General features: G+C 42.1%; 1 long non-coding RNA gene across 1 annotated transcript; it reads left to right on the forward strand.

The window, feature by feature from the left end:
- Window positions 1-495: 495 nt before the first annotated feature.
- On the forward strand, window positions 496-10,059 carry LOC138918267 (uncharacterized). The gene is made up of 4 exons (XR_011427385.1): window positions 496-669; window positions 851-1,079; window positions 2,529-2,614; window positions 9,084-10,059. It is a non-coding gene; the product is annotated as an uncharacterized lncRNA (long non-coding RNA).
- The last annotated feature ends 5,205 nt before the right edge of the window (window positions 10,060-15,264 follow it).

Consider the following 15,264-nt stretch of genomic DNA (forward strand, 5'->3'; position numbering starts at 1 on the left):
TGGGAGGTTTGTCTTCAGGGAATCACTTCCATGGACTGAAATACAGCGGATTCCTGCTACTTCTTTGAATTCCAGCCCCCAACCCTGTATAGTTGTTGTTGCTTTTTTCCTTTCATCACTGACTATTTGAAGATGGTTCTTGCTGTTTTTTAGGTTATAAGCTAGCGTAATGTGCATGATATTTTTGAAAGTTTCCTGACTTACGTCTATTTGTTAGTAAGTTCTCCACTCTGTCCAGCCTGGTGGCACACCCGACAAAGCTAGCATCTTAAAGAGGAAGATCTGATGCAAGGGAAGGAAGAAAGGAAGGAAAAGGAAAAGAAAAGCTCCTGAAAGCAGTTTCAGAAGGATCGTGGGAGAGGGAAGAAGGTGAGAGAGACAAGGTGAGACTGAGTCCCAGCTCCTCTCTTTGGCTTTGGCCTGGGCCTGGTGACCCGACAAACCAAGGGGGATGATGTGGGCAGGGCTTTCTCTCGATTTGTTTTGGGATTCTAGGAGAAGACTGCCTTACAGCCTGCTCTCCTGCTAACCTGTAGCTGGTCACAACTGAGAAGGCTCCAGGGCAGAGCCTGAGAGGAAGATGTGCGTTTAGACCTCTGAGCTTCTGTTGGCTGGTGTGTGATCTAGAAAGAATCTGGAGGGTCTCACATGCTCCCGTGGGAGGTGGAGGTAAGCTGACTCTCTGGCTGGACCACCTTCCAGCACAACAATGACAACAATAGCAATAAACACTTATAGAGCACTTATATGTGACAAATACTGCTCAAAGTATTTTATCTTTATTAATTCATCCTCATAGCAACTCTGAGAGGTAGGTACTGTTGTTATCATCCCCTTCCCCATTTTACAGATGCAGAAACTGAGGCACAAAGATATTAAATAGCCGGCCCAAGGTCACAGATAGTAAGCAGTGACTTGAAAACTGACAACCTGGTGTCAGAGTCTGGAGGATGATCATCGTGAACAGTGAAGGGGTCCAATGACCTACAGTGCAAACTGCCTGGGCCAGGCCTCAGGATGCCCACAATGCCAACGAGAGTCAACCAGAGACGTCTGTGGAACCCTGATTGAAGAAAGAGGTAGGTAAGTGATAGAGTAATCTTCACTGTTTAATGCTGGAAGGCTCAGTGATGACGAGAGTTGCACAAGGAACACAGATATGTATATGCCACCGCCTTCACCTCTTGCTTCATAAGCATGTCAGTCTCTAGCATATGCCCTCTGCCAACTTGAGGAAGGAAGGGAGAAGGTAGGTGATCAAGAACAGCCTTTCTTAAAACGAGGTCGTGTGACCTAAGCTGACGTTTCAATGATGGGTTTGGCCTGGGATTTCTCTATTGGTCTAAAATTTAGTTTTTTCTCCGCCACCTGTAGACGGGGCTCAGGAGGGAAGCTGAATCTGTTAAGTTAAGGGAACAACATGTTCTCTGCACATCTGAGTGTAACATAAGTACCCAAAAGACTGGAAGTAATTTTCTTTTTCTGTGCATTAAAGATACTGGAGTATAGTTTTGTAATCATTCATAGAGGGAAAAATAAACCATAGATGTATCATTATCATTTTTCGCTTACCAGAGTGAAGTATGACTCAACCAAAATTATCTAACTGTTTTTGCTTTGTTTTCTATGTAAAAATTACTGTAATTACTGACTCCTGAATAATTTAAGATTACTGAACTGAATTTTTCTTTTAAAGTGACCATTAGAACACAAGTCCCTTCTGCCACACGATTTATTCTGATAGCTAATATAGGAGCCAATTACCTTTCTATTTCTGGAAGGATAGGAAGTAGTAAGATCATATAGGACAATTGCTTAATTTAAGAATTGTATTTATTTACTCTTGACAAAGACGCTCTTGACTGTTTGGTTTGGAAACGGTCCAGGGAGTGGGTGAAGGATACAATTCGGATGTGCCAGAGCCTGACTCAGCAGGATGGTGTGAATGCTCAGAGTGCTTCCCAGTGGGACAGAGGCCTTCAATCACACTTTGAGATCTACTGGAAGAATCTACTGGAACTTCCTGAGAGCAGTTTAGGACCTAGACAGGGCTGGGATTAAGGTTTTGGTGTTAAGTGTCTTATGGTCTGGGAAATTGGGGATTTGGATGCAGTCTCTCATGGACTACTCTTTTTGGAGTGGTGTGTCCCTAACTTTAAGCATTTGGGGACTATTTTTCCTACGACCACCTGGAGTGTTGTTTATTTAATACTTTTGTTTAAATTGATTCATTAGTTTTTCTAAAATACATTTGTTTAAGAACGAAAATTTGTATGATTATCATAAAAGGTTAAAAAAAAAGAAAACTGTGCCATAAATAGGAGGTCATAATCAATATAAATACCATCAGACTTTCTCCTTAATGTAAATAGGATGAAAAGAGAATTGGAAAGGCAATGACACTACTTAACTCTCTGTCCATGTACCCGCTGAAAACCATCACTGTATTACTTAAAATCATCTCAATGAATTCTTTAGATGACCATGGAAATACCAATTTAGGAGAAAATATACGTTCTTCTTCCCAGGACAAGCTGGTGCTGCCTACCCAGCCAGAGGCTCTGGAACATTGCTAGTACTACCCTAGTACAAAGGGCTTGGGAGCGAACAAATGGTGAGTTTTCAGTTGGAATCCAGTTGTGTAGAACCCAAAAGTCCCATAACCAACACAATTGATGGTGCAGTATGTTACCAACTCCTGAGGATTTTCTCTCCTTTGAGGTAAAAAAATATGCAATTAAAGGGAAGACAGACACTTCTTACTTGGGTGCTACAACCAAAGTATACTGTATTTTATGACATAGCCAAGATGGTCATCGTTGTGGACAGTGAAAGGAATTGCTGGTGGTCTTGAATGGAGGGTGGCAATGTCTGTACTGCAACGTATGACATTGATGAAGTTAGTGAGGATATTACTTTCCTGTAGTTTCTGTAGCAAATTACCACAAATTTAGTGGCTAAACACAACAGAAATTTATTCTCTCACAGTTCTGGAGGCCAAACTCTGAGATCAGTTTCACTGGGCCCAAATCTAGCTGTCAGCTGGCCTGTGCTCCCTCCAAAGGGAGAATCCCTCTTGCCTCTTCCTGCTTCTGGTGGCTGCTGGCCTTCCTTGGCTTGTGGCTGCATCACTCCCATCTCTGCTTCTGTGGTCATTGCTGCCTCCTCTTCTGGGTGTGTGTTCTCCTTCCGCCTCTCTCTTGTAAGGACACTTGTGATTGGACTTGAGACCCACTCAGATAATCTTGGAAAATCTCCTCATCTCAAAATCCTTGACTTGATCACATTTTCGAAGGCTCCTTTTAGCAGATAATTTACATTTCCAGACTCCAGGCATTAGGATATGGATACCTCTTTGAGGGTTCATTTTTCAGCCGGCCACAGGGAGGTAGGGCTATCTGATTCGAATGGAAAGGCAAGGTTTGTAAAGCACCCTCTGTGAACCAGTCACTGCGCTGAGTCCTTTGTGTATTATCTTATTTGCTCCTGACAAGAATCTCATGAAATACTGTCCACATTTCACAGAGGAGGGAACTGTCAAAGAGAGGTGAAAAACTCATCCAAGATTACAAAACGAGCAAGTGGCAGATGCTTGAACAATCCCAATTTTCAGCAGCCACATCACGTTGTATTTGCAGCCTCACTGATCTTGTGTTATCAGGTGAACATCATCTGCTGTGCTGGATGGGCTGCTCCCATCTGGTGTCTGCTCAGGCTCTTTGTTTTCTGCTGAAGGCACCATTACGATAAGGTGCCAGGACAGGCCAGAGTGAGGACATGATTCCAGACCACGTCCTGCAGTCCCGACCACACTGCATTCACGGGCAAAGGTAGGCTTCCTGAAAGAGCAAGGGGAAAACCCCAGCGTGGTGGCTACAGCACATCAAACATTTCCTTATTTAATTTCAAGCTGCTTCAGAGTTAATCAAGTGTTCAGTAGTTTTGTTGAATTAATCAACCACAGTAAGTTGTTTATCTTGCCTACAGGAGGCAGAAACATTCCAACTGTTCACCTTCACGCACACTTCGCATGGCTCTGTGGATTATTTTTAGTAGGTGCTGTAATTGCTGCTAAGACGACGTTTACTGAGGCTCTTAAGCATGAACCTGTCGAACAGCTTTACTTTGAGAGAAGTTTCACAAGGGCTGCGAAACAAACATTCAGGCACGAACCAACTTGCCTGGGACGCTTTGTTCAAGGTCTAGGCTTGGGGAAAATGTTAGTGATGACTTCCCTGTGTCCTCCTTCAACTCAGTTAAAATTAGAGAGCAAATTAGGATGAAATATTTTACCACAATCTGGTTAAATGGACTTTTCTAACTGTCTAGGTCATGGGCTAAGAGGAAGAGTGGTAGGCAACGAATTCCCTACAGACTAGAGATATATGGTGGTGTTTAAAAGGCCTGGCAGGGTCTGGTTTCTGATTCCCACATAGGATGCTGCTTTACATGGGGAGCGGAAAAGAAGTGAGCTGGGGCACTGATGTGGGGGCTTCTGTTGACACCTAATGGGACACAGATCTTGGGTAGATTCATCTAAGAGAGCATTCAGTATTTAGCTCCAAATAGAAATCTTTAACAGCCGTGTGTTTATTTTTGCAGAGGTGCGTCTAAAACACACAGATAAACAGATTTTGGTCATCATGATAGGAAAAAACAGACTTCATACTTAGGATTCAGAGGTGTTTGCTGTGAATGCTGTATTTTCCCTTTGCAGCTGGGGGAGGGAGGGTGTTGTCTTTCCAGGTTGCCTCCATCCAACCTCCCAAACTTCAACTCCAGGCCGTTTCCCAGGATATTGGACAGCTGTTCCTTTCCAATTCCAAAAGTTCTGTGTCATTGCTCTGTGTTTGTCTCGGACACTCTGCTGAGTTGGGCTGATTATCTTCTCGCGTTGCCACTGCAGACTTTACTGCCTGAAAGGAGGCTGCTGCCGGCTGTGAGCTCTGAGTGGTCAGTCCGGTTTCCAGTGCTCCTGAATTAGGGCACCAGATGCATAAGTAAGATAAACCCGTTACCCGTCTAGCCCTTGGGATGCGATTTCTCTCTTCTGAACGCGCCTTCTGCAGAGTTAACAATTTAGATTAAATTAGTTCAGAACACAAAAAGGCAATTTTCATTTGTACAGGGATTAGTTTTTTTTCTTCTTCTTAGGCTAGAACAACAGTCTAAACACAAAGATAAATTGAAATGGGATTTCATTTTTAAATGGCTTTCGCTAATACAAATAATAACATGAAAGGAAAGCTATTTGGGTGATGCTGAATAGTATCTGACCATGGCATTTTAATAACTGGAGGTAATAAATTTAAGGTTTTAATTTGCGATGCTGGTATTTTAACTGCTTTACAGAAATGTACCAATGCGGACCAACGAGGCCTCTTAGGAGCCTTCCTCCAGGAAGACTCTCAGAGGTATTGACCTGTCAGGTCCTGGGTTGGTATCCTAGGGTTGCACAGAAGTGAACCAGACAGGAAATTGTCTTTGGTTTAGAATAATTTACATTCCTAATGCACCTTAATCTGTAAAACATTTGGCTGAATGCTTTATACCTGGAAAACTCCTATTCGTGCTATAAAACATAATCAAACATATTTCATGGTGAAGAACTGCTCAGGTGTAACGGATTTTCCCTTAACTATGGAGTTAATGTCCTATTTTAGAATTACTTTTGTCCAGTGAGTGTTTGAGTGATTACTTATTTAAATATTCTATGGAGTCTCTCTTAGATACCAGGAAGATGGAGATAAAATGTCAGTTCCTCATTTCCATTTACTCAAAAAGTACAATTATTAAAAGTAAGCACTATGGAGATGCCAACGTGTTGAGACAGTTGATACTTTTCTGTATCTCGGGTGACTTGGGAAGGAAATCGTGCGGTCTCTGGATGCCACCTGCTCCTTTGGTCATAGATTAATAACATCTGACCAAGCATGAAGGCATGCTGCGGCCATCTGCCACACATAGCCGGATGTGTTTCAGCTTCGTCAAGTAGAATTCTGAGTAATGATATGCCTCCACTCTCAGTTGACAGTCATCCTGTTGAGCTGCATGACCCAGTTATTTTGATAACAGGAATTCAATACTCATCTCAGTCAAACTAGAACTACTTAGTCTGCTTGTTGTGGTCAAAGTATTAGGTCACCTATATAATTTCAATGACAATTATGAGCTCTCTTCTCTATTTGGGTAGTGCTAGGATGTCAAATAAGACCTTTGCGTGTGTCTCCGTGCTTTGATGTGGTGCACAAAGCTGAGGAAAATAGATGCCAAGAAACTCCACATTTTAAAATGAATTGGATTCTCTTTCCTCCACTCCCATCTCTCACCTCCTTCACCATATAGCCTCCGCCCCCTTCACCACCATGATCCTCATAACTGTGACCACTGCTCTGTTCACCAAGATGTCATCATGCTCTGGCCTTTTGATGCCAAGGAACCAAGAGCTGACTATGTGGATGATAGAGAAGGATGAGATTACAGAGAAGGATGCCACACTGGCCTGTTGTCTTATTATAAAGGTTCTTATGAGCCAGTGACCCAAACTTTTTCTAGCTTCTCTCCTTCAAGACATGGAGAGGTCCCCAATGCCATCATTATTGGCATTCCAAAGGAAGCCCACCCAACATCCAGAAAGTAGTGGGCACAATAGAAATGACATCAGCCCAAGGACTAAAAGGACTTATTCTTGTTCTAAATATAACTAGCTGGGCCACCTAGGGGAAGCCATTCAATCTCACAGTGTTTTAGTTTTTTCACTTAAAAATGAGAGGAGTAGGATCGATGGTTTTAATATTATGTTATAAAATTTCACAGTGGTGTTTCTAGGACTATTGGCCAGAACTCATGCCTCCCTTCCTTCTTCATCCCATCTGGAATGAGACTGATCATCTGGCAGTGAAAGCTGCTACCTTGTGACCATGAGGATGAAGGCTTTCACCTTAGGATTAGTGAAGCCGGACCCCTGATGAAACCACTTAGGTGCCATCCCCGCCCTGACTGCTCTTTCTCAACCTCTTGTTGTGTGAAACGATACGCTGTTATCTAGTGAAACTACTCTTAGTTGCTTTTCTGTTGCAAAGAGCTGGATTCAGATTTGATGAACGCAGCCTTAAACTACTACTGCTTACCAGGCAGTTCTGAGATCAATAACCGTACTTAGCATTTGGTATTTGGTAACCATCTCCAGTATAAACTCTGTTTCCTTCAGATACTTGAAGGTTTTTAATTTCTTTTAATGGGGGGGGGGGGTTTAGCACCCCTGTGGATAACATTGCTTTAACGTTCTTTTATAAATGTCTTGTTTTTAGATGACAAATCTGAGCACAGTATTCATAATCCGCCCCTTTCTTATCTACCGATAAGAGAGAAGGTGATTCCATAAATCAAAACTAAAATATTAAACTGGAGAAACTACTCAATCATTGGCAATTAGTGTAGTTAATCATGGTGAGTTTTTAGGCTAAAATAGGGGGTTGTTTCCTTATGTCCTAAAGTAACTAACCTCTTTGTTAATTTTTAGATAAACAAACATTCATTTCTCTTTGCCTTTAATAAAGCAAATATAGTTATCTCTTGCAAAACTGAATGACTGGCAATTTTAACTTTGAAATAAAACTTGTATCTGAATTGCATTTCAACAGTGACATTGACTTAGTAAGTAAATACTTATCTTTAAAATTTTTGATTGAAATATTCAAGTCTTCTACATATTCATATCTTGATAAATATCATTGGATTACTAAAATAAATTGAAATGCATTTCTAGTCTTCAAACACAAAAATCCTTTGGAATAAGATTCTGGCTTAAAATTTGAAAATGTTGAATACATATTTGGTTGAAAGATGTAGTGGAAACATGTTACCTAGGTTACATGAATTTAAGATCAAAAATATAAAATGGATCTTTTAAAAGTGTATAAGCCATCCTCCTCTAATTTAAATATATCTGAAGTCTGTTGCCAATTTGATGACACCTGCTTTATAACATCACTCGTATTTGATATCAAAGAGAAAACATATTTTCAAGAGAGTTAATATACCTGTTCCATAAAGGTACAATCGTTTCTTTATAACATGCCATTTTTATCATAGGGCCACTGGAGACAGAAGTCAGACTTTGTCTGAAAGAGTTCAAAACAGTAATACAGACCTTAGTTTGGATTTTTTTACTAATATATTAAATTGCTATAAAATAATTTACATTCACATAACAAAAGATATAGTATAGAGTAATGAAAGGGATGTGGCCTTTGGAGTCAAACGGGTTTGTACTAGAATCCTGGTTTTCCCAATCTCCCTGTGGCAAACACTTGTTTGGCTCACATGACACCCATTCCCAGTCTCCTTCTCTCTCTTCATCTTCCTTGACTTTGACTCATCTTGCTTGACAAAGTAAGATTCCAGCTTTCCCAGCCTTCCTTCCAACTAGGCCGTGTGACCCAGTTCTGTCCACTAGGCTGTAAGGGGAAGGCTCCAGGGCATTTCTAGGAAATCTTTTCCTTAAAAAGACAGAACAACATGAGGAGAAAGTCATTTCCTTTTTGCCACCACCCCTACTTCCTCCTGTATTGGATCTGTAAATGGATAAAATGGTTGTAGTTATCTTCTGACTAAGGTGGAGAGGACAAGAAGATGCCAGGACTCCGGCCTAGCACCCCTATATGGTTGAATCACTGACTCGATCCTGGGTATCAGCTGTCTGATTCCTTGGAATGTGACAAAAAATACTTTTATTGCTTGTAGCCAAAAGCATTCCTTACTGATGTCCGACATTTCTCATAAGGGGCAAATATTTTAACTTCTCTGAGCTTCAATTTCATATTATGTAAAATGAAAGTAATAGTCTTTAACTCACACTTTGTGGTTGTCATTTTGTAAGGATTCATTGAATATTGTGTTTGAACAGACTAACACGTAGTAGAAGCTTACTAATAAATAATTCTTTGGTTATGTTATTTGAGCTCTGTTGCCTTAACCAACTTGAAGAAGATAGAATTTAATAAGGATCTACTAGTTTGCCAAAATTGCATGATATGTTTTAACTTATTCTTTCTCATTTAACTCTTCCAACAAATCTACAGGAAAAGTTTGATTTCCTATTCCCAGATAAGGAAACCAAGGCTTGGCAATAGAGACTCTTCTTAGGTCACACAGTTTGAATGTGTCATAGCCGGTGTCTGTGCCCTAAAGATCGCCCTACAAGCCTTGGGGGATAGGAGAAGGCTGAACTGGGACCATGAGGAGGCACCAAGCTAGAGAAGCAGCAGATTTCAAACTCAGCCAGAGAAGCCCAAGGCGAGTGCCAAAGAAGATTCTGAGAGACCTGGAATGTTTACGTCCACATCTAAGGATGCCCGTGGGAGGTGGAGGGCATGACTTGGGCAGCAAGTGGGACAGAGTGCAAGAGCTGTGGCTGAGCAACAGGAGCCACGGATCAGGGTCCAGAGGAGCAGATAAGCTGGTGGCTGACTCACATGCTTTCATGAGCGCGGATGGTGACGTGGATGTGTGAGTTTGGTGGAAGCCACACAAAAATGGATGGAGCAGCCTGGATACTGGAGAGAGAATATACGCCCAAATTCATTTAAAAAATTTTTAAACACTGCTGACCAAATAAAACATGTCCTTGGAGATTATTCATTACTGGAAAGTCATGTAGCAAAAAATAGAATTCCAAGTTGCAAATGACTTTAAAGCCCGAACTATTTTTCTTACCGCCTATTATTTGATACTTGTTTACCCCTTCGTTCATTCATCGGTTTTACCAGTCAACAACATCATTTGATGTCTTTGGACCATCTACTGTGCTAGGTGCTGGAGTTATTGAGACTCCAGAATGGGGCAAAACACAGTCTCTGTCCTCAACAGAAAGAATACTATATTTATAAATTATAATAGACTTAGCAATTGAGAAGCCTTAGCATAGCCCTTTTACAGAGTGCATTGGAGCACAAAGGACAGAGCGACGGAATCTGCCAGGCGTGATCACAGAGGCTGCCCTGAGAAAGTGAGACTTTACTGAGTCTATATAAATAAATAAGATTTTGCTTTGCTGCAGGATGTCCATGAGATGAGGGCAGTGACTGGAGTTGGGAAGACTAAGGAGAAGAAATTCTATTTTAGTGAATAGATGAGAATGATTTTATTTTGTTTATCAAAGTTTCTGGTTTAAGTAATTCATTCCAGGCAGAGCGAGCAGCATATACAAAGGCCAAGAGGCATCAGGGTGCAGTAAGGAGTGTTACTTATCAAGGCATAAAGCCTTGAAGGAGAGCCGGCTAATAAAGGACTTTTATGACAGCAAGTTAGGGCATTTGGATTTTGTCCTGCAGGCATTTGAAGAACTTTAGTTAGAAAAATCACTGGGAAAATTAGCATTTAGAAGAATAACTCTGAACTCTATGTGGAGGGTGGATGCAGAACGAGCAAGATTAAAGGCAAGGAGACCATACAGAAGCTTCTTCCGTAGCATGGATGAAATATGACAAGGGGTTGGACTGGGATATGAGAAAGAAGAGGACTGATAAGAGAAATATTTAGGGAAGTACAGTGATGGGATGTGCTTTTTATACAGAAAAGGGAAAAGAGAGAGAGAAGTCTAGAGTGGTGGCTGTCAAACTCTAGTGAGCACAGAACTGCCCTAAAAGCCCATAGCAATTCTGGGCTGGGGCTTAATTTACTTTTCTAACAAACTCCCAGGTGATGCTGATGCTGATGCTGATGCTGTTGGTCTAGGTACCATACTTTGAGAAACTCAAGTCTAGGTAACTTGCAGGACCCTGCCTTGAACAGGCAATGGTTTAAATCTACACTCACATAGACTTTAGAAATTGAGGCAATTACTGAGTCAGCAGCATATTTTATTAACAAGTTGTATCAAAGTAAGTGGTCAGATAGGAAGTTCATGATTTGCCAAGTCTCTGATTCTAATATGGACTAAGATCAAAGTTTCTTTCTTTCTTTTTTTTTTTTTTTAACACCAACCGGTTTTATTTTCCGTGAATTTTACAGTAATTGAGACGGAGGTAAAGGGAGCCTCATTAATTTAGGCTTCTATAATTAGGGATGTAGAATAATTTGGAGAGATGATTCAAGGAAGTTTGTAGTACTTATCACAAGAAGAACTTGTAAACAAGCAAATAATAGAAGCATCAAAATAACAATTCATACGCTGTAGAAAGTACTTTTTACAAGGAAATACAGGAAATGGTATTATTTTCTCAGAAGAGCATCCTAGCAGTAAAGTTTAGCTGGAAGATAATAAGTGAGCCTATTATTTCCTGAGGCTTTTTATAGATTCTCCCATCCTCAAGATCTCCTCTATTCTTTGATTCCACGACACTGTGGGTTAGTCTGGCCATTGCAAACATCTTTGGGTGTTTGATGGTGCAGCTGTGGATGCTGAGAGCAGTGTCTTAAAAATGTGGTCCTAGGACCTCCACCAAAGACTCACTCAAATCAGCATGTGAGGGCCTGGAGCTCTGAATTCATACTAACCACCTCCCCGGGCGATTCACCTCACACTGAAGCTTGAGAACCAGTAGAATAAATATTTGGCTTCCGGGGGAAGAGGTTTTCTTCTCTCAAGAGACATTCATAGACGTGTATTGATCTAGCTTGTTGTGAACCCACTGTTGTCTCTTTTTGTCCTCCAGTTTTACTGAGATATAATTGACATATAACACTGTGTAAATTTAAGGTGTACAGCATGATGATTTGATACACATATATATTGTGAAATGATTACCACAATAGGGTTAGTTATCAGCTCCATCACCTCACCTTTTTGTGTGCGTGGTGAAAACATTTAAGACCTACTCTCTTAGCAATTTTCCAGTATATATCACAGTATTCTTAATATTGTCTTTTAGTAAGCAATTGTGGTAGGTGTTCATCTTAGTCCATAAACTCTGGTGCTTGAAAAAGCAATTCTTTCCCCTTCCTCCTTCCCTCTCTCTTTTCCTTGTTACTTCCCTCCCTCCCTCCTTTCCTTCCTTCCTTTCTTTCCTCCTTTCCCTGCCTTTGCTTCGTTTTCCCTTGGTTGAAGCTTGGTTACTCTCAGTGGGAAGGGGAGAGAGGAAATTCCATTTTAAGCCAATGGCACCAGTGTTGCACGTATTGCTTTCACTCGTGTCCTGTTGCTGAGAACTCGGCCACATGGCGACTCCTGGGTGCAAGGGAGCCCAGGCAATGTGGTCCTGGCTGGGCAAACTCATGCCCAGCTAAACTCTCATAATTGGGAAGAAGGGGAGAATGGATTTTGGAGGAATAACTAGCAAGCGGCCACACTTCCTTTACATTCTTCTTTCCTCCTAATTTGGGCCAGCCACCTCTCTAGAGGTTTACTGAAGATGTGGCTTATATCAAGTGTTTTTTCTCAAAGCTTGAAAAATATTATTTGAAGCCTATTTTCTGGAGGATTGAGGAGGTGTCTGGGAAAGGACTTCACCTGTGTTCACTGCCAAGTTTAAGAAACCTCTAGGCAGGTGGGGGAGCCGGTGAATGCCCTGACAGAAGTCTGTGTGCAGAGGGAAGGGCCTCCCCAGGGAGATATCCTAGTGTGAGAAGCCCGCCAAGGCCAGCTGCGCCTGACAACGCGACCTGTCGCTGTCTGGATGGGAGTAGGTCAGCTAGTGCAGGGTGGGGACTGTCCCCCAACCACTGATAGCAAGCTTGGGTCCTGGGGAGGAAGAGCAGTGTGTAACTAAGACGCCAAAGAAGTGCTTTACCAAACTTTCTACTATTTTTGGACCCAAGACATACTGCTTTTGGGGAGTATTCCAATAGTTTTTAATGTGGATGGGAGAGTGGATTTCCTCCCATTGTGTTAAAATGACCACACGGTTTGACACATTGCCGACCCAGGAGTGCACCTGTGCAGGACAGTGGAGTCTGAGGGAGGTCCAGGGAGGGGTCCCTCCAGGTGGAAGCAGCACAAGGCAGCCTGGGCTTCTGGTGGAACTGTCATCAGCACGGGAGAACATGACGCCTTGAAGATGCTGGTCTCAGCTGGCACTGGGGAGGCTGCTGTATCCAATAAGCACTGCAGAAGTTTGAACAGCTGGACAGTTGTGAGTAGGCTGGTGGTTGAGCTCATGTGACCCGCTCCTGGGGACAACCCAGACGGAAAGCTTGTGGTGGGTCAGAGCTCTTGCATAAGCTGGTGGGAGCCAGAGTCAGGGCAGTCCAGCGTCCCTACCATAGAGACCTGTCTGACTTAGGCTTGGTGCCAAACAATCTCCTTTACTGTTAAAAAAGGGCTTCTACTTGATAAACTCCGTACTTTAAAGCTCTATAGTTAAAGTTTTAAAATACGTCATAATTTAAATTGTACTGATTTATACTAAAGAATGCTTCCCCTGATCCTAATCTCCATGCCTTAAATACTCTGAATTAGTAGAGAAGGGACAACAATTTAAGGTGAGGCAGTATGCGAAGTATTACAAGTAAACCTAGAGAAATGCTCACAAATAATCTCCCCGTTTGGTCCCTTACAACACTTTGCATTTCTCCTTTAGTTCGTTGCCTTCAGCCTTTTATTTTAAGTTATTTGATTTATAGATTGTTAAAGCTGGAAGATACCTCTGAGATTAATTAGTTACAGACAGGGACACGTGCCACCAAGCTCAGAGAGGGAGGTCAAGTGACTTGCGTAAAATGACATGCTGCAGGGCCGGCCTGGTGGTGCAGCGGTTAAGTTCACATGTTCGCTTCTCAGGCGGCCCAGGGTTTGCCGGTTGGGATCCCGGGTGTGGACGTGGCACCGCTTGGCATGCCATGCTGTGGTAGGCGTCCCACATAGAAAGTAGAGGAAGATGAGCATGATGTTAGCTCAGGGCCAGGCTTCCTCAGCAAAAAGAGGAGGACTGGCAGTAGTTAGCTCAGGGCTAATCTTCCTCAAAAAAAAAAAAAAAATGACATGCTGCCTGATGCCCTGTGTTGGCTGAGGCAGGTGCTGGGGCTCACCCTGCCGGACCATGTTCCTCAATGCCCAGGGCCTTGTTCATTGATGATACTGTCCGAATCGGGCGAAACAAGATCTTATTTATAAGAGAGGAATTTTATATTGGAAAATAGAAACAAGACTAAAATTTTGTGAGAAGCTATGCATGAATTTAAAGGCCTATTTCCCTGTAAGAAACTAGGACTTAGATACATCCTCTCTGGAGTGAAAGTTAAACAAAAGTGTATTTAACAAACGTTTATGTAATTCTTACCATGTGCCAGGCATTGTTCCAAGTACTTTACAAATTTTAGCTCCTTTGGTTTTCATAATAAGCCTCAGAGTTTGGTCCTATTATCCTCAGTTTACAGATAAGGAGAGTGAGACCTGGAGAGACAAGAACCTTACTGTGGATCACACAGTGGATGATGACAGAGCTGGGACGCAAACCCAGCCAGCCTGGCTCCACGCTGTTTCTCCAAGGGTGTCGACTACGTAAGGAGTTCTGGGCTATTCTCTCTCTCTATTTTTAAAGTTATTACTGAAGTGCAAGGCTTCCTTTGGCGACTTCTGCAGCCTGGTCACAAACACTGCTTGAGGCGCCAAGAAGCTGACACTGTCACAGCTGACACATCTTCAAGTCTGTGTCAGCACAGGATCCACCACAGCCAAAAATGATGCAACCGATGAGGGTCTGGGATCGGTGCCCTGATAGAATCTTGGGCAGAGTCAGCACAGATGGAAACTCATGTGGCTTTGCTGACACAGTTTGCCAGCCTCAGGAGGCTTCTGTGGTGACCAGGGTGGCATGGAAGGAAGTTAAGGCATAAAAGGTTGTAACTTGCTGTCCTCATCATGCGGAGGTTGTAACTCATTCTGGGGAAAGCGATGGAACTTCAAGCATCGGATCTATGTCCTTGAATAACTTTTCTTATCCAAGATTTGAACAAAGTACAAAAGTGGTTAAGTTGTCATTTAGACTTGCCAGAGAACAGAGAAGTGACTGGAACAACTTGCCATAAATGGAAAAGTTCTCATTTCCAATCCTTTACTAAAATGATTGCTTTACTCAGATTTCAGATTTACCCTATAAGATACAAAACTAGCCAAAGACTCTTGGTCTAAATTGAGCTTGTTTTAACTTAACATATGGGGATTCAACAGTAGAAAACTGGGGAGATTCTATACCCAAATAGAACCTAGAGCTGGTATTTAGTGATGGTGGGAAGAAGATTATGGGTGAATAGTAAAACTTTAAAAAACTGTGAAATGTTCTTTGTTGTGATTGTCATGAAAGACCAACTTCCAATATTCTTATT

The sequence above is a fragment of the Equus caballus genome, chromosome 16, assembly GCF_041296265.1.
Source record: "Equus caballus isolate H_3958 breed thoroughbred chromosome 16, TB-T2T, whole genome shotgun sequence".
NCBI classification, from domain to species: Eukaryota; Metazoa; Chordata; class Mammalia; order Perissodactyla; family Equidae; genus Equus; species Equus caballus.